The sequence below is a fragment of the Cyprinodon variegatus genome, unplaced genomic scaffold (genome assembly GCF_000732505.1).
Source record: "Cyprinodon variegatus isolate N-32 unplaced genomic scaffold, C_variegatus-1.0 Scaffold612, whole genome shotgun sequence".
In the NCBI taxonomy this organism is placed as follows: Eukaryota; Metazoa; Chordata; class Actinopteri; order Cyprinodontiformes; family Cyprinodontidae; genus Cyprinodon; species Cyprinodon variegatus.
Genome location: NW_015151065.1, coordinates 167033 through 186654, shown reverse-complemented (window position 1 = coordinate 186654; position 19622 = coordinate 167033). Strand labels below are relative to the sequence as shown.

At 37.3% G+C, this 19622-nt stretch overlaps 1 protein-coding gene across 5 annotated transcripts in view; it reads right to left on the bottom strand.

Moving 5' to 3' along the window:
* Window positions 1-16676, bottom strand: part of trps1 (trichorhinophalangeal syndrome I) — a 140814-nt gene extending 124138 nt beyond the window's left edge. For 2 of the 5 annotated variants that reach the window (XM_015392873.1, XM_015392877.1), the window contains exon 1: window positions 16123-16326. The gene's annotated coding sequence lies outside the window, so the exon portion shown is untranslated. Of the gene's footprint in view, window positions 1-2778; window positions 2876-16122; window positions 16327-16655 lie in introns of those variants that run through there. The other 3 variants (XM_015392876.1, XM_015392874.1, XM_015392875.1) reach the window with 3 other exon arrangements.
* Window positions 16677-19622: the final 2946 nt, after the last annotated feature.

Sequence of the window (19622 nt, the reverse complement as noted above, 5' to 3'; positions counted from 1 at the left end):
AGGAACTAGTAGCTGCATAAATCAACATGTTGATTGTTGATTCTTCCTTCGCTAGTCTTTTCTGCCCCAAAAGAAACAAAAAAAAAAAAAAAACTGAGCACATAAAACCGCCAGCCAGACATCTCTGATGATTTTAAGGACATGTGCACACAACACTGTACACTTGTGTGTGTGTGACTGTGTAGTTTGTCAACGTCTGGGAAAGCTCAAATATTACGTCAACCAAACCAGGCACACACACACACAAGTGCACGTTAACACATTCAAATAGATTTATACACCTAAACAGGCTCGGTGCTTGCTGCCCAACAGACAAGTTCCACTCCTTAAGGCGAAGACGTTTCCTGCAAGAGCAAGGCCCTACGGGAAAAACGTCTGGACAAACTTCAGATACACACACACACCTGAAGACACACACACACACACACACAACGGAACATTTCAAACCCACAATGTTGACATTATGCTGCTTTCCAGAGCCGTTCTATCAGCGCACCGGCCAAGGGAAGCACTATCGGGAATCCACTTGGAGAAAGTTCTCGGGCTTTATATAAAGAAACTGGATATAAATCCATATTTAAGGCCAAATATGATCATTTTTAAGGGTGACTCACTATAGGCTTTAATGAAAGATTTCATAGCCTAAAAGCGGAGGGAATTGCTTATAGCATTCTCCAAGAAAATGTACCCAGATTTGCCTTGATGAGGGATACAGTGCATTTCTTGGTCAATTTCCCCTAATTCATAAATCAGTTCACGACTATTCTTAGCAATTCCACTGTCATCAGGAAAACAATGGCAATACAGGCAATTAGTGACAATATGCAATGCAATTATAGTTTAATACAATTAGAACTGATTAGAATTTATAGTTGATTTCCATATATTTCTTACTTTGACCTACTGACAGTACGTATTAGCTCATTCAGTATCGTCTTAAAAACTACAATAATTCTTTTACAGCATTTGCTAATCATTTATACTACACTTTGTGTCAGCTAATAAAACCTAATTTTACTATTTCAAAATGTCAAAAAACAAAACAAGAGTAAATTTCAATTAATTCCATAAATAAGCATGATTAAAATGACTGAAACTGTGTGTAATCCGTAGAGAACATGGCTTGTTATTTCTGTGTAGATTTCTAAAACAGAAGCTAAAAGCTCAAAAAAATAAAAGAAAACCAGTTTGCTCTTTATGTTTTAGCCTTTCATCGGCAAAAACTCGTGTTTTTGTTTTTTCTTGTTCCCTCAAAGCCTGAGTGTACACAATTTCCTGACACGTCACAAAAAAAACAAAATACCGTTTCATTTTAAATAGCTTCTTATAAATCTGTGATTTCTCTGTTGGTGAGCCTCAACACAAAAAGTTCAGATTTCTCAGTGAAAGCATTTACCTTGAAGGGACCACTTGGTAGGAAATATTAAAAAAGTCTCCGGTGAAGACTCATCAAGCAATAATCTGCCTATTATGGTGAAAAGGATATATTTCTAAGCAACTCTAAATGCAAACTGTTTTGACTAATATAATTTTCCCACAAAAAATAATCAAAATGTATGATTTTTTTTAAGTCAGATAAAAAAACACACATACAAATTATTTGTTTGCTGACAAAACAGGTTTTCTCTTACATATCATGGGTTTGGGTTATTTTCTTTCATCATCAAAGTGATTTTCTAAAAGATTTTCTGCTGAAAGGAACTGTTGGGTGCCGTACATCACAGTGATAAACAGATAATCTACAAGATTATCTTCTCAAGTGAGTTCACACTTCGACCGATAATCTAACTTCCTCTACATTTCATGCCCTGCAGAACAAGTAACACTGCTACTTTCTCAGTATTTTTCAAGATAAGCTTTATGTTTATGAAATAATTTATACCTTATCTTCTTCAGTTTAGATTAATTCCATGCAGCTTTTTAACTGCAGTGTAATTCGTTTAAAAAGCTCCAAGAATGGTTTGATCACACCATTCATGACATAAAGCTGCTTTCAGTTCCTCGGCAGATAATTCCAATGTGAGTGTCAGCTTTACATTTTCACAAATTAATCCTTAACATGTTTGAAATAAAAACAAAACATAAGGAATGCTTCGTTCGCTTCATGCATCACACACTTTTCCTTTAGTTTCCTGCACCTCAACCATCTCAAAATGTCACTTTTCCTAATCTACTCTAAACTAAGAAAATCTGGACATCACAAACATTTATAGACAGGAAACAAAGAATTAGATGAGAATATAAAAAGAAAGAGAAGACTCTGAAATCAGTCTCTAAATAAAAGAACAAAGACGTGTTTGTAAAGCAATAAAAAAAAAAAAAAAGAAAAGCCCAAAAGCCATCTTGCAGAAAAAAACTCCCATGCCCCCCGCTGGGCTTTTCCACCCAGAGAAACACACATACACACACACCCCTCCACATACACACGGTTAGGCCTGAGGTAAATTTAACTGTCAGCCGTAAAGTTTTCAACCATACCAAGTGATCTTTTGCCCCCTTTTCTCGCCCCACTTTCCCTCCTCCTCTTTATGCAAATCTTACTTTTGTAGCGCATCCCTCGCTCCAGTCATTATTTTCTTACTTTTTCGCACTTCACATGATTTTCCCTAACATGTAATCCATCCTCATGTCCATCCCTGCGTCTTGTTTCACCTAATTCCTTACTGTTTTCTTTTTTTTTTTTTTTTTGCAGTCCATCCGTTCCTCCATTCCTCGCAGCCGTACGTTGACCCAGAATCCCTCTGGAGGATTTTTTTTTTCTTATCGCAGCCCTCCTACCTTCTAGGAGATGAAAAGATATCCTTTCCTCTTCTGTCTATCTGTTCATTCTTCCCCCACCGACTTCACTTCCAAACAACCCACACTCACTTCTGACTGTGGGCCTCTGACACCCACTTCTTCGTTTCTCGCCACAAAGGTCTGAAAGACCCCCAGATGTGTGTCCCCCCCTCCAATTTCCATTTCAAAAAAAGAACCACCCCTCGTCCTCCAACATCCATCTATCCCTGCATCCACACACACACACAAAGGGAAAAATATGAAAACAGTGCTGTTAGTAACTTATTTAAAAAACACTTTCAGATTTCCTCTGAAGAATAAAAGAATTTCACTTATCAAACCCTATAAAGAGCGCTGGGCAGTTAAGCAACTGTATTATTTAGGATAAAAAAAGACTTCCTCTTTAAGATGTGTTCTTCAGAAAAAAATGCTGACCAAAATCTTTCATATCACACAAAAGGAAATATGCTGATGCCAGCACATTTCACAGATCTCTAAAAGTCTCTCAGATGTTGCTTGAATAGATTCTGGTGAAACCACAAACTCTAATCTAGATAAATAAGGTGTGATGCATCTCTACAATTAAAGGTTAAACTATTTAAAGTAATTGGACCTAATGTGAGTTTGGAGTTCTGATAAACATTCATCAAAAAGGAAATATCTGCAGATTATCGTCTTAAGTGGGTAACTTTTAGAACATTAAAAAATGAAATAAAAATTAATAAAGTGAGCCTACTTAATCAGATAAGTATGGCATACTTAAAACTATCATGATGTATAGTTAATAAAGGAAATAATAAAATAATCAAGCAGTACATCTGAGCTTTTGTTTTCAGATTTATTAGAAATGGGAAAAGCAATAGTATCTAGTTGTTACTTTATTGTATGTCTCATACCATGTCTGTTGGTTGTGCTTTTCTTTTTGCATCTCTTTGCAGGTGATGAAGCAGACTGAAAATGTCTTATCATTATCTCCCTTCTATCTCCTCTTTCTTTCATCTTTTCTCCTTTTTTTCTGTTTTTCCTCTTCTGTTCTACTTACATTGCAGTGCCCATATAATTAGTAAAACTCCCTGCATAATTATAATAAAACAATTTATATGCATGAAACAAGCAGAACACTATAGTGATAGCCCTACTACTCCACTTGTGAAAGTAAAATCTGCTGGGCTCTTTTTGGCATCAAGACAATTATTCTTATTGCCACATTGCCCGTGAGCAATCAGGGGTTAAGGGTCTTGCTCAGAGACCCAGTCTTTGGAGGTGGGGCTCGAACCCAGAACCTCAGAATTCCAAGCTCCCCTACCTGGTTTAAATCAGTTGAAGGTTTAAACCAAAACTACTAACTTGATAAAGACAAAAAAGATGAAAGGAAAAAGGCAATTTTTTTGTTTATTTATATTTGCCATAACTGTGATCCAGTATGAAGTAGATTTACTTTACTTATGTTACTTGTTTGTTTTTATTACTTTTCCAAAGATTTATTTAGAAAATCAGTGTTTTTCCAAAAAAATTATGCTATCTTAACAAAGAAATATCAAAACAAGCTTGATTAAAAGCAATCTGTATAATCATAGAGGTTTTGTAATAAAAAAAAGATAAAAACGTTCAAGCATTAGGCCTCATGAAAGAGAAAATTTAAATAAGATAATTTATAAGTTAAAACAAAACTGTTTTGGTTAAGTGCTAGAGCTTGTGCAACATAAATTTCTATCCAAAAAAATGTTTTTGCTTTTTTCGTTTAAACTACACAGCACTAATATCCACAGCAGTAAGTCAAATGACAGCAGTTTAACGCACATAGAACTCTAACAGAAAATGAGTCCAGGCCCTTTTAAATTTTGTGCGGTTTGAAGTGAAGCCCTGAGGGCATCAGCTCAAACCATCTTCAGGGTGGCCGCCTCCAAAGCCGCTGCTGCTGAATTATCTTCCAGAATCAAAAAGAAAACAAAAACTACGCCATCCTAGTGTCATCCTGCAGGGCACAGGTGAATATCCCTGGTGCTTATGCATTTGGGTAAAGTTGTCTTGCTGACTTCTTCAGATTCAGGCAATAATGTCAGGCCCGACCACAGTCATCTTAAAAAGGTGTCATATCTCTGTGGGCTTTATTCCTTTTATTCCTCCTGGTCAGCGAGCAGTCAGCCACAGCTGCACGGATAATGCAAACAACAGCCCAGACTGGCTATTTGTGAACAGATTTTTACAAAGCACAACAATGAAATCACATAAAAATGTATAATAAAGACAATGGCAGTTTCTTTAAGGAGAAAAAATAGCCTAAATCATAGAATCAATTTGGTGGAGCACAATAAAGCAACAGAGGAAACCACACTTTGTCAGAGCCATGCATGCACAGACTGAGGACAAAGACTACTTTGAAAAGTTACTCAGCCACCAGATGTTCCAGCCTGATCCCAGACTACCATACTAATAGGGCTACAGCTACAGATGTGTGTGAGCATGTGTGTGTGTCTGTATGAGCAGCCCCCCGTTTAAAAGAGCAACAAAAAATGTGTCCCTTTCCAAAAGAAATATGGTCCTGATTAAACAGCTTCAGCATTTTCAAAAATCCTGCGCCTTGCAAAACATTTTAAAACGAACAAATTCCAACAAATACACATTAAATGCACCATTTTTATAATTTGAAGCCAAAGTTGTTGAATGATTATTTTTAGCTTTAAACTACAGATACAGATTTAGTTAATTTTTTAATTCTTTGTCAGACTAAATAAAGGAAAACTCAAATTACAAAACAGTAAAAGAAATGTCAAAAAAAAAACTACATTACTGGGGGAAGAAGGTCTCTTTCCTTCACTACGATGCAATAAATATTACTTTCCAGATTTTCTTACGCGGATAATTGTGCAAATAACTCAAAACCGATAACAAACTGATATCATCTTATAGCAACTTAAAAGGTGCACGGCATCAAAAGCTATATATGTTTTCTACAGGATTATAAACATAAAGATGTTAAAATAACTGAATCTATGTCTAATATTGTAGATAAGTAAATTTAGGTACGGTGCCATATAAACCATCACAAAATAACTCTTATCAAAGCCAAATCCCACTCTTTTATAATATTTATGGTATTATTTTAAACAGAACAGAATTTTTTTAATATCATACTTTAGTTTTAAATTTTAATATTTCAAAGCAACTGATATGTCGTCATTGTAAACAAGAAAAGAAGACGCCTTTTTACAGCCAGCTTACCTGCAGTGGTGTCACAAAAACTGCCAGTCGCTGCTGAAAAAGGCTAAAAACCTTCCAGTTCCAGACACCAAAAAGTTACTGCCTATTCCGATATTGGAAATCAGTCCATTATCAGTCAAAAACGAATATCGGATTTTATACGCCTGCATCCGTACGCTCTAGACAAGCTAATAGAAACGTTCTGCTTCTACGTTTCTGCAAGTTATTGGCTAATAACAATTGGGTCAGCTGTTCTCAAACCTACCATTCATGTTGACTATGAGTTATTTCAGTTTATCAAGCCTTTTCTAGCATTCCACACTAAATAAGTCATAAAGTTATTCACGAATCGTGCTGATGTTGTGTCAGGTCGATATCGGTATCGATCAATACTTCAAACTACAATATGGGTATCCTATCAGAAAGAAAAAAGTTGCAATCACCTTTTGCTCGTAGATGTCTTCTTATAACTGATAAAGTAGCTGACTGTGTAAAACCAAAAGCTGCAAACAAGGTTTTTCCATTTTCATAGTTTGCTGTGAAACATTGCTTTAAAGGCATTTTCACCACTCAAATTTCAATGCCCTTTAAATTAAGGTCACCTACCAACGGTAATATTTGAAATATTTCCTTACATGCAAGAAAACTGCTTAAAAATAGTTCTGGTGAAAGTAGTTGTGGTGTGGAATTAAAAAGCGTGCCACCCATTTCTACTATTGTTGGAAACCACATGTATTGTATTTTGGTTATACTGTATAGTTAAAAAGCCGTAGTGCTACATTTATCAAGTATTTGTATGATAGTACTAAACAAATATCATGTAGAATATTATCATAACTGAAAATAAATAAGAGTTGCACCAAATAATCAGTCAGATTCCTGTATCTGCTCAGACTGGTAAATGGTACGTCAGATTTAGACAAGAAATGCTTTTTACTTTTTTTATTTATCTAACCATTTTTAACTCTTCCACCATATCCAATAGCAGCATATAAATTGATGCCATGTTTTAATTTAAACATAAATCAAGGAACTATTATGAAAACATTTTTTATGTGAAAAAAGACTTTCCTTGTTTGTTTTTCTTGTGTTATTATTTTTTTTTTTTTTTGCAATTCCTTCATTTCTACCAAAAAAAAACTGAATCCTCTACTTTAAATTATAGTCAATGGGAAAGAAAAACTACATCAGGCAAAATAAAAGTCAATGGAACATACTTTAAGGAAGCCTAAAAATTACTATACTATATCACTGCTAATGCCTAATTATTCAAGCAGATGTAAAAAAAAAAAAAAAAAATCAAGGTTAAAATCAACTAAATTAGAATATGTTTAATACTTCTGTAAAATAAAATTGAAGATAATGGGAAAATATTTTTACTCTATCAAACAGACACACCCTAACTGTATCAATTAACATATTTTTTTTCCAAATTAAGACTTATAACAGTGTGAATGAATGTGTGCATGAAAGAGCATCTCACAAAATGAATGTTGTATTAGCCACCAACAATGCGTCACAGCTATATGGCTCGCCCAGAATAAAATGCATGATTGCTTGTGGAAAATTGTGCCACATCACCATTGGAGGAAATGTGTTTCGTGACTCAGAAGGAGCACCATAGCAAACAAATGTCAGCGAGTATTTACACTTGAAATCAAACTTAAATGCAATCTTGGAGCAAGTAAACTCCCTTTTCTGACAGTGATTACTGTACGATTAAGGGCATATCACACTCAGCACTCCTTGTGTAAAAAGAAAGAGGAAAAAAAAGGAAGCCAGAAAGGTTTGAGACGAAGATGCAGAACATTTCAATAGAAAATGGAAAAAAAGAAACAGATGATGAGAGAAGTCTGATAAGGAATCTGAGCGTGTGTGAATAGAGGGAGGCCATTTACCTTTAGTGCAGAAATAAACAATCAGTAGAACTATTTGCTCAAAACTAAACCCCAAATGAGACACATTTGAAGTCAAAAGCTGCAGATAACACGCATTAGACTCTTAGAATAACTGATAGGAATCTATCAACAGGGCTGAACTGTCTGGAGATAAATGTTGACTCATTTTGCTACAGCTAAGCATGCGATGCTGGCGCAGATATGCAATAGTAACGGAAGCCATATAATGAAATAAACAGGGGTGTAAGGGAGTGAAATCACCTGCATTCAGGAAACTGGCCACTTCAAAATACCCAATGGAAAACTCTGATGTAGGTAAACTGAAAGCTGATGCTACTTGAGCTGCAGGTGGTTGTGCAGATATCAGTCAATGACACAAGCAGCTGCAAGACGACGAGTGGATTTTTCTGATGAGCAGCGGTTGTTTCCTAAAGAGCAGTAAGGTGGAAATTATCTGCTTGGATGCAGGCTAGCGTTTCTAAACACAATGGAGATTTTAAAAGAAGAAACTTGGTGAGCAGTATGAGTGAAGCGAGCAAACAGTTTCATCCGAATGAAAAAGAAAACTCCTCACGTGCCTGGTAAACTTCATCAACTGGGAAACAAAGCTTCAACATAAAAGCGTTTTTCATTTACCAACAGGTGTATTTGTTGCACTTAAGTGCTAAAAATTTTACTTTTAGAGTCAAAGATTAAGGCTCAGCTTAACATCTTGTAAAAACGTCCAAAGATGTTGAGGCCGAAAAGAAAAAGTCAAAAAGCTATCACGGTAACTCACATAAACACATCCTTATGAAGATAATCCCAACAAATCATGCTTTTGATTGACCTCTCAGACATAATATTGGCTATAATTGATCTGTTTCCTTTATAAATGTGTGCCTGATGGATGCAGGTTGGAAGCGTAAGACATAAATCTAAACTGAATATACAATATACAACCTTTTGCCTTTTTCTTATTGAGAAAAAAGGGAGTTTTGCTGCATTTTGTGTATAGAAAAGCTCTAAGCTAAAATTTCTTGGAAAAAATAAGCATTAGCAAGCAGCCCAGTATATACCCAATAGAAACAGGAAGCTTAATTTAATGATTAAGTAAAATCAGCCCTTTAAATTGATAACATTCAGTGAATATATAGAAATAGATTCAGGTATGGAAATAACTTTCATTCATAAAATGACCTCTGAGATGATTACAAGAACGCCAAGGCATTCTTTTAAAAAAGAAAATATACATTTACTGATATATTGTTTAAACATCATACTTTACTAAGACACACTTAGCCTTTTCTTGAGGTACGCAAATGAGGGTACGGTCATGTAAAACCCTCACACTTTCAGGATCCCCTATAGCAATGTGGTTCAAAATAATGAGTGAACATGCAACCACAAACAAACAGCCTAAATGCAGAACAAAAACTTTCTAGTGCTTAAACTAAAGGTCGTAATGAGCTTTTTTTTAAAAACAGCCTCTCATCAGCTCATTATCAATCAACTGAGGATTCCCTTTTTAATTATATTTTGACAAATTTCATCAAGCACACAGCTGGAACTTCACCTGAGGTGCTCTACGCAAGGTCAAAACTCATCTAAGCGGTGATTGATAACCGAAGGTCTGGGTGCACAGGAAGCATCAAACCTGTTCGTACCGCTGAGTCAAAGCAGCCAGGATTTAAGAACTCAAAGCATTGACATCAAAAGCCAGCAGGTTTCATTTACCAGCTACCTCACGCGCCAAAGCTGAAAAAGGCCGTGAATAAATTCCTAATTATTTTTGACTCTGTGAAATTCAGATGCGGAGGTTCTGCAGCTTGCGCTACCTGTAGCATTTTTAAACTTTTAAGTGGTAGTCAGAGAAGGAAAGGTAGAAGAAATAAGCAGGTCTTAACAGTTTAAACTTTCGGTAACAGAGCAGACCACAAGGCTGTACTGCTGCCTGCCTGCACCGCCCCACTCATTCTGTACCCGTTTAAATCAACTCAACCACCGCCTATCAGTTTCCACTGTGTCATGGCATAAAGATTTTTATCCTCTTGCACTAAAGAAAATCTCTCAAATTTAGGATTTCTCAAAGACTAAAAAAAAAGAGTTAAAAAAAACAAGACTTGTCTCACACTGAACCATAACATGTGCTCATTATGTGAAGACAGACTTTAAAGTCTAAAACAGAACAAAGACATTAAAAGACAAACTTGAACCTAAACAAGGCTGCACAGACCACAGACGCAGTGGGGATGACATTTTTTAGGGGGCCCTTTGTAGCAGAAACTGAATTCCAGTAAAAAGCAAGAATATAAGATCAAAATCTCTGCCCTGCCACCAACTACGGGCCACTAATACAAAGCCACGATATGCCGGGACAGTAAAAACAAGAAAAAAAAGTTCAAAATGATTGCGTCCTTGAGATATGAGGAAAACCAGGACACCGGGTAATAAAAAAAAAAGTGCGATCAGAGTCAAGAGAAAGCCAGGAGCCTTGAAAACAAGTTTTTTTCCTGCCTCAAAGAAACTATTTGTGACAAATGGGTGTTTTCCTTTATCTGAACTGCAGGCAGAGCTGGGATAAATAACAGCTGATTGCTCTAATAGATGCTATCGTTTTTTTCTGCTTGTTAGAAACAATGAGAGTTTAAGGAGTCCCAAACTGAAATGAAAGCGATTAGAAATTAAATGAATGGAGGCTGTGATTTAAAATGAAACAAATGTTCCTTAAATATCCCTTTGAAACGTGTCTAAAGGCACTTTTTTCCCAAAAAGACAGCGGCGTTGAACTGACACGCTCGCAAAAACGTCAGCTGAGAGCACTTAGGAGAAACAGCTCCTGCATGGTATTTCATATATGTAGTTATTTAGCATATAACGTTACAGAAAAAGGAAGGGCAAAAGTAGAAATCTAACTTTCAATGTCTGAAGCATTTTGTCACATAATAAATAAATAATAATTTAAAATTCCTCTCCTGGGAATGAAAATTCCCACAAAAGGGTGATGTTAAAATACAAAAGCATTATTAGTCTACACAGGTAAGATTAGATAGAGGTTAGGACAGAATTGAGGACTTTGATCTGTCTCTTTAAAATTGAAATAAGGGGAAGGTGCAAACAGTTACTGCTACCAACCAAGATTTAGAAAGCATTTCCCTGTGATTAAAGTTCATTTGGTAATGATCAGGAGAAAATGAGGATGATCTCTAACTGGAAGAGTAAACAGTACTGTCCCTCCGCCTCTTTTAGCTGTGCACTGCCGGCCAGCGAGGTGACAGATGGTTTTTCGATTACAAGAAGCCACGTAGAGGAAACAATCAGGGGCTCCTGTTGTTTTCAAAGTATTGAGCAGCAGGTCTGTTAAGCAGGACGCTGAAGATTAGATATGCAGCACATTCCCTGACTAGTTAACAAGATAGTGTCAGGCTCCTCTGTTGGAGAACCAACTTATAAAACAGGTATAACACTGCATATGAGAGCACAAAATTATATTATATTTCAGATTATGTATCAAAAATCATACACTTATGATGAACCCAACATTATTCCAGAAGTATTTTTTTAATATATTCTATTTAGGGCTACAACTGATGATTAATTTACCACTCTAATAATCTGTCAATTTTTTTTTCAGTTAATCGATTAATAATCGAATAGCGAAAGGTTCTTTAAAGACGATTTTTTTTTGCCAAATTAAACCAGGTTAAAATAAAACTTTTCCACTTGAGGAGTTCTGGTTAGAGCATATTAACAGACAAAAAAGATTTTTTTTTATCTTTTTTCACAATTTTTGGTATAATTGCTGCTCTAAGTGGGTTGCTCTGTCAGTTTAGAGTCTCTAAACACCAGCTAACGATTAATCAATTAGTTGACGATTATTTCAATAATCTATTTATCACGATTAACCGGATAAATTCTTTCAGCTCTGATTATATTATTTTAACGCCAGTAGTAATGACTACTATTTATGGTTCAGAAAAAGCTATTTTTAAATTGTTAAATTTAATTAATAGTATAATCATTTTATTGAGCTTAAAGTACAGGTTCAAACTGTTAGTGGAGGGGTTTGAAAATATAGGAGCTAGATAAACATTGATTAGTATCTTTATTTGGCTTGTTTTTCCTCCATTATATTCTATATTTTCCCTCTTTTAATATTTGTAATGTAGGTAGTGAAAGTATGCATTTAATGTGAGCAAGGCGTTTCACTTATGGACATTTTTTTCACAGGATTTGTCATTGTGAGCTGCATATGTTGTACAATTATTTAATAAATACCTGAAAACAGAGGATCATCATTAGGTTGATGACTTGTTGTACCTATATGTGGGAACCTCATACCAGCCGACGCTTAATTGCATGTAGTGTAGAATATAGTGCATTTAATTTGTAATTGAAGGTTGGATTATAACAAGAATATCCTCTGAAGTTGTAGATATGAAGCAAGAGGAGTTTGATCAACAGGCTCTTTGTTAAAATCCAATATGGCTCCCTCACATAGATCATAGTGAAGCTCATGGGTATAAGCTATTATTAGGAGCTAAACAAGTGGCATTTATAGGTATACATATAATTTTATTTGTGAACATGTTCCCTGCTCAATGTGTTGCTTCACAGTAAAGAAAAAAAAATCTAATTCTCCAAACATACTTTTAGTTTAAGAAATGTGGCAATTTTTATTGATTTCCAGGTACAAATAACAGGCCAGTTTGGGTAAAACACCACCTAAAGTGTTTTATCAACTTTGTTTGACAAAACAAGCCTTTGTAATAGGCCAATAGTTACTAGAATTAACAACCTACCGTAGTAAAGACAATAGTGACTGCTATCAGGAAAAAAACAACACTTTGAGCGTGTGATAGCTTTAGTTTGTTTCTATCATTGTGATACTGTGCTACTTCTGCTAGAGGTTTTAATCTCATACCAGCCCATGCCTAATCCTGTGAGCCTGAGTTTTTGTCTATCATTGGGATTAGTTAAAAAGGGCCAAACCCTATTTGGTGCCTGTTCTGTAATTCTTCAAAGCAACCAAGCAAAATCATGTCTCTGCGGCTGAAATCTCTTGTACTTTTCCCCAAAAAATGACAACGACTGGGTCGACTTTTTACGCTCCGTCTCAAACCGACCTCCCCCCCATGTAAGGGCTGCTCCGAAACGACCAGATACAAATAACATGGCAGCCCGCAAAAATCACTACAGTTGTCGCTGGTGTCTTCCAGAAAGTCGAAACCATCAATAAAACACGGGAGATACATTCCAGCTATGGACGAGCGGGACGTTTCCGACTTTCCCTCGCTCTGCGTGTTCTCTTTGTAGCTCTCTCTCCCAAAACTTTCTCTCTACTCCAAGTTCCACCACAAGAGAGGCTTCACATATTGCAGCCATATGAGTGAGCCATGGCTTGTCTCCGCAGCCCATGCAGACACACACACACACACAGAAAGGCATAAGCGCTTTGCTGTCTCCCGCTCTGTCTCACACATACATTCACAAATGAGTTTTACAAGCAATAGGCTCACTCTAGGAAGTTGTCAACTGTTTTGACGTTTAATAGCAGCTACGAAAAAGGCCTTAAGAAACAATGGTATCCAGTGTCTCTAAAACAGGATGTTTTCTTTTCTTTTCTTTTCTTTTTACACAACATTGAGTGTTGTCAGTCATTTTAAAAAGATTTATTCAAGTTGTAAAAGTTTGCAAGGCCTTTTTTTATATATAACAATGATTACAACTTATTTACTCTAGTTAAAGTCAAATGTTTAAAACGGTGAAAGTTTTATGAGACTTGAAACTTGATCAAAACATGATTTTCCTTCACTTCAAAACTTAGGAGTAAAGCTGCTTCTCAATGCCAGACTTTAGAAAAGAATTATAAGAAAAGAAAAACAAGAATTTGAGGAACTGCTAAGAAATTGTCATTATTACATGTACAGACCGCTGGAAAGCAGATGTGAAAACAATAAAAAAAAAAAGAGATTTAACAGATGGAGCAGATCTTTTAACACGCTCTTATGTGGGTAAATGAGAATAACTACAAACTGATTTTTTTACTTGGACATCATGTAGGAAAAAGTGCAGAACTTAAATGTAAAACATATTAATCTGAAGCTTTACATTTAGGCAGGAGTAAATGTGAACCACAGAAACCGATGTGTTAGCTTCTACCCACACTCATTTCTTTGAGAATTAAAAGCTAGACTCACGTACTTCGCATGAATCTTCTCAACTTCGCGTCTGCAAAATCGTATATTTTAACGTACGTTAGTGTAATCTAAATAAATTTTGAAGTAAGCATGTGTGTTAAATGAATTGTATGGCTTAAACAAGTAAGAAAAAGCGTTTCAGGAGGTTAACGAGAGCTTAGGCCTGGGATTGGTTAAAAAATTGAAGGCTATCTGCTGAATAAAAGAAAATCTATTTGTTTCTAAGCTTTTATAAGAACTCTGCTTAGGAGAAATTTGAAAAAAAAAATGAAACGTCTTTGCAAAACGAAAAGCCAACCACTCTAAAAGCATTACACAGTTATCCAACTTACTTATACAGTAATTACTAAACTTATACAAAATATGAAAAAAGTGTCACCAAGAAGTAGAGGTTATACAGTAATTGCTCCTTAGTTATCAAAAGAATTGATAAATGTACAAAGTTTTAAACACTTTGCATATCTTGCCTTCTGTCCAACTGAAAGCATCTGCAGAAATGCTGCATTTTGCACACTAAAACCTTTTTATAAAAACGCCTAATCTTTATCAATCACCCCATTAGACTTATCACATCAGCCCACGAATGTTAAATCTGGAAAGGTATATTAAAGTTGTTTTTTTGTTTTTGTTTTTTCATCAACCTGTCCGCCACGATCTACCTGTTTTAATGCGGCAATATATCTTCGGTAGGTTTCTCAGTCAGTTTGTTTAGGGGGGTCACTGATAAGAAAAACTTCAGGGGAAAGTTGGCATTCTATTTTTGCATTGAAATAATGCAAAAATCCACATTTTGATTGGAATCAAACTTGACTTTCAAAGCTACGTGCGCATTTATTGATTTGGACACTTATGTTACAATATCAGCAATGATCTGCTGAATAAAAGGACGGCAAAAACACTAGCGCTCCTCAAGGATGTATCCTAGAGCAATCTGTCTTTACATTATTTTCATGATAGGTTGCACTGGCAAAAAAAAAAAAAAAGACATTTTTGTGCTCAAGGAAAAGATTAAGGCAACTTTTAATGTGCTGCTCTATTTGTATATTTAAACAAGGTCCCAAATTGGATAAATCCTCTCTATCTTACATGATGTTATATGCAACCATGTAGTCTTTCAAGTGAAATCGCATTATATCTTAAAGATAAAAGTGTGCATCTTTGAGTAGGGTTTCAAAGTTTTTAAAGGGCTGGGATCATTGTGTGGGGTGGTTTAAACAGGAGCTGCAGTCTATTTTAAAGACATTATTGCAAGTTATTTGCTAAATAAAAGCAAGGCAGGCTGTTTTTTTTTTTTTTTTTGTAAAGTTTTAGGAAGTTTTAGGAAAGGCTCTGGTAGGAAAACTCTGTTGGAGGACTTTTGTTTAAAAAAAAAAAAAAAACTTCCTTGCCTCATTGTGCTGCCTTCACATACCCTGCTGTCCCCACACAGTTGTCATGCCTACCCCAACAGCCTTATCTCAAAGGAACATCACAGTTTGTTACGACAAGAGGAGGGGAGGGGAACGGGGGGAGAAAAGTTGGGGAGAAATAACACTATAAACATAAAACATCCGGCCAAAGCATAAAATAAAACAAACAAATATAAGGGGGGTCTACAGTTGAGCTTAGTGTGCACTTGTTTGTTTTATCGTTGATAAGGGAGGATGTGTCGACAACTCAACATCCACCATGCCGCTCTCCAACAATGAAAACAGCGCCATATCGAATAAACAACACTTCTTTCATGTGTAAATCACACTTTTTCTCGCCTTTAAGCTCTAATAAACTTCAATGAAGCCGAAAAGCGTGACGCTTTTTGTTTATTTTTTCTCGAACTTGTAACACTTTCCTTCTAAAGTCCGCAGCGCGCGTCAAGAAATCTGAACTTGAGTATCAAGTTTACAGCGTGAAAAAAAAGTTATCAATGAAAGAAGAAGAAAACAAACACAACGCGGTAGTTAGACGGGAGCTACTTCGCGGTGACGCAACTTTAGCGATCGGGATCAATCAGGAGCCGCGGCTCAACGTAAAAAGCGTAGACTTAAAACTTTTTTAAAAAAGAGGAAAAAAAGAGGAAAAGCACAAACCTACTTGAAGCGACTCCACGTCTCCCCCCCTTTGCTTGCTCTCTGCTTGTTGTTGGCCTCTAAGTTAAATCAAAGCAGTAGCAGCAGTCCCCGGTAGCAGCAGAATCAGGGGGCCCCCACCCCTACCCACCATTCCTATTAGTGTTGCGTTTAGGGTGTCCTGCGCTAAATGTAAATTGCCATGTGAATTCAAAGCGTTACTCCCTCCTCTCTTCTTCATTCAGCAGCAGACTCCCCCCCTCTCCTCCCCCTCCCTCCCTCTCTACCCCCCCTCCCCTCACACCGTCTCTGCTGCTGCTCAGGCCGTTAGTTACATAAGACGCAAACCGACTGCTGCGTCGTAAAACATCTACTAACTGCTACATTCCCCCCCCTACTCTCATAATCGCTTCCTTTTCGGACATATCTCATCGTCCGGGAGTACATCCATCCGCCTGCGAATCGAAGCCTGCATTAAAATATATAATATAATAGGATATAATAATGCAATAAAATGGAGAAGCTTTCGCAGATTTAGTTGTATGGATGCTTACCTGTTGATCAAAAATAAGAATAAGCCTCTTTTCTCTCTGAGTGTCTCTTTCAGCAGTCTGTAAAGATGGTGGCTGTCTGGTTGGTTCGTCTCTTTGTGGGTTTTTTTTTTTTTTGTTTGTTGATGATGTCGGACGGGGTGACTGTCTTGGCTGTCTCTTTTTCTCTTTGGTCAGAGAAGCGAGATAGTTAAAGGCTTCGGCTAATACCAACTGATTAGTGAGTGAGTTTGGCTCGGGTGTTGAGACATTCCCGACGCTATAGTTAGTTTGGTATTCATAGAGTTGGTGGTCAGTGCAAACCAAACCAAAGCAGGTCAGCTTGTTTTTCTTTTCTTTTTTTTTTCTTTTTTTTTTTTAGTCTTTTCCTTTCAGACTGCTGTTATCGCTTTGCTGTGACAGGACCTCTCCGCCTGTCTCTCTGTAGGCATTACGTCAGAGGAGGAAGACACAGCGGCTCTATTAATATCAAGAAGCCACCCGAAGACTCACTCTTAAAGTGACACGCACTGTTATCTCTCACTGATTTATATTGGTGATAAAGCTGCATCAAAAATTGGGAAAACAAAAAGTTTGCTGTTAGAAAAGCAAAGCAAACTTTTAGCAAAACTAAAAGTTGCACAATGTAACCCTCTAATAGGAGACGGAGAACCCAAAAACATAAAAAAAAATACTTATACGCCTCTCACCACAGCTGAATTAACTTAGACAGGCCCTTATCAAAAAAGGCAATTTACAAACTGGATTCATTTTATTTACAAAACTATATATTTCAATATGAAAACTCACATGAAGAGAAAAGACAGTTAGGAGAAATTTGTTGATACAATTACTTGGTTTTTGGCGCTGAGACCTTGGCAAGAAACACAGCATTTAATTTTGGTAGATATGATTTCCCTCCAGGCCTTAAACTGGTGGTGGAGTGGAGATAGATAAAGTTGGTCAGTCTGTAGACTGCTGGTTAAGCCGGGCGTACACTATAGGGGTGTAAATAATAATAGTTTTGTATTGATGCATCGATCCAACAGCCAACGATCCGATGCATCGACACGTCTGTAAGAGTATCAATTCATGTTTTTGTTTTTTTCCTCCGGTCTATTTTTATCCACTTGCTCCTGGACGTAATTCTGACTCCCATGCTGCGGTGGCGCTAAACCTATTTTGCCCTCCTACCTCGCTTCCTTTAGCCACCACCCTCTTTCCGCATGCACACACACAGTCACGTAAACAGTAGGCAAGACAGACGTGGCGGAGGAAAAAGAAGATGATTTATTGTTGAGTATCGAAAATAATTGAATCGTTGGGTAGGGAGATAGATAATAAATGGAATTGCCATGATGAGTGTGATTTACACCCCTAGTACACTGTGCGATTTTTTTCAGTCGCTGCACGCAGCTAATGCTCACACTGTACGACTAATCCACAGGGTTTAGTCGTGCAGTGTGAGTTCGCAGCTCACGATGTATGTGCAGCACTCTCTTATGCGATCTACCTGCTCACACTGTACGTCTAAAAAGCAGGTCAGACTCCGCAGTGAGATGGAGCTGCTCTGACTCGTCTATCCGGAAGCCAAACAAATAGAAGGGGAATATTAAGCTCACTATAGTGAACGTGCTGCCTTGGCAATTTGTGCAATTTTGTGCTGAAAGCCCTAAAAAGAAAAGGTGACGACATATTTGGAAAAAAGACATGGCTGAGCAAACGTGGCTACTACGGTCTGTCAATTTTACAGACAGAACTGCATTTCACTCATTGCATCCCTGCCATGCTGCTGTGTTTACAGAAGAATCCTTGTTTGCACACTGAGCGATTTGCCTACGACGGTTGGGAGAAAATCTTAAAATGTTTGACCTCACGATTCCTGATCAGGAGGTGGTCGTAAGTGGCTGATCGCCCCTCGTTACCCCCTGTACACTACACGACTAACAACGCACGATCAGGCTGAAAGTCGGCCCGGCCGAAAGATTCTCGCATGACTGGAAAATCGTCCCCCGAAAATCGCACAGTGTACGCCCGGCTTTAGCAAGATGGTATTGAACTTTATGGGGAGATCAAGTGGATTGCGTGAGCTGATACTAGAGCTTCACTCAGGGACCTGGAAGATGGAAGTCCAGTTGGATAACACATGTTGAGAGAACGTTTCCATTATGAGCAAGCATGAAGCGACAGTGGAGAGGAAAAACTCCCCGTTGGGAAGAAACCTCTGGCAGAACCAGGCACAACATGGCAGTCTTTTGCTGGACCGGTTAAGATGAGACAGGGAACGCAGTAAAAGTCTGGGAGGAATGACACACTGATGAAGCTTTAGCTACAATGGTGGAGGAGGGGCTGGAGGTGGGTTGAAACGGTGTCATCTGAATGAAGTTATACAGTGCATCCACAGCCTGCGCGAAGGAGCAGACAAGTGCGTATCGGAGGCCTTTTTAGATGAACTTTGGATACCGATGTCTTTCGTGGAGTTGTGGTTCAAAGCTGATCGGCTGCGTCACAGGTGGATGTAGGAAAGCACTGAGTTTCTTCAGTTGAACTTCCGCCATGGCTCCATTTTCATGAGCATGACACATAATAATATGCTCCCCGGGCGCCACACAATGGCAACCCACTGCTCTCCAAGGGGATGGGTTAATGCAGAGGTAAATTTCTCCAATGTGAGATCAATAAAGTAAAATTATTATTATTATTAGTAGTAGTAGTACATAAATCTTGCCCTTCTGAAGCTTTGTGAAGGCAAATCTGTATTTTGCATGGTCCAATAAAAAATGATTTACAATTCAATTCAATTTTCAATTCAGTTTATTTATATAGCGCCAAATTCACAACACATGTCATCTCAAGGCACTTTACAGTTCAACCAGATCATCCAGTCAAATTGACACAAAGTTTTCTATCTAAGGAAAACCAGTTGATTGCATTGACTCAAATACAGTCTCTCAAACTAAGCATGCTTGTAGCGACAGTGGAGAGGAAAAA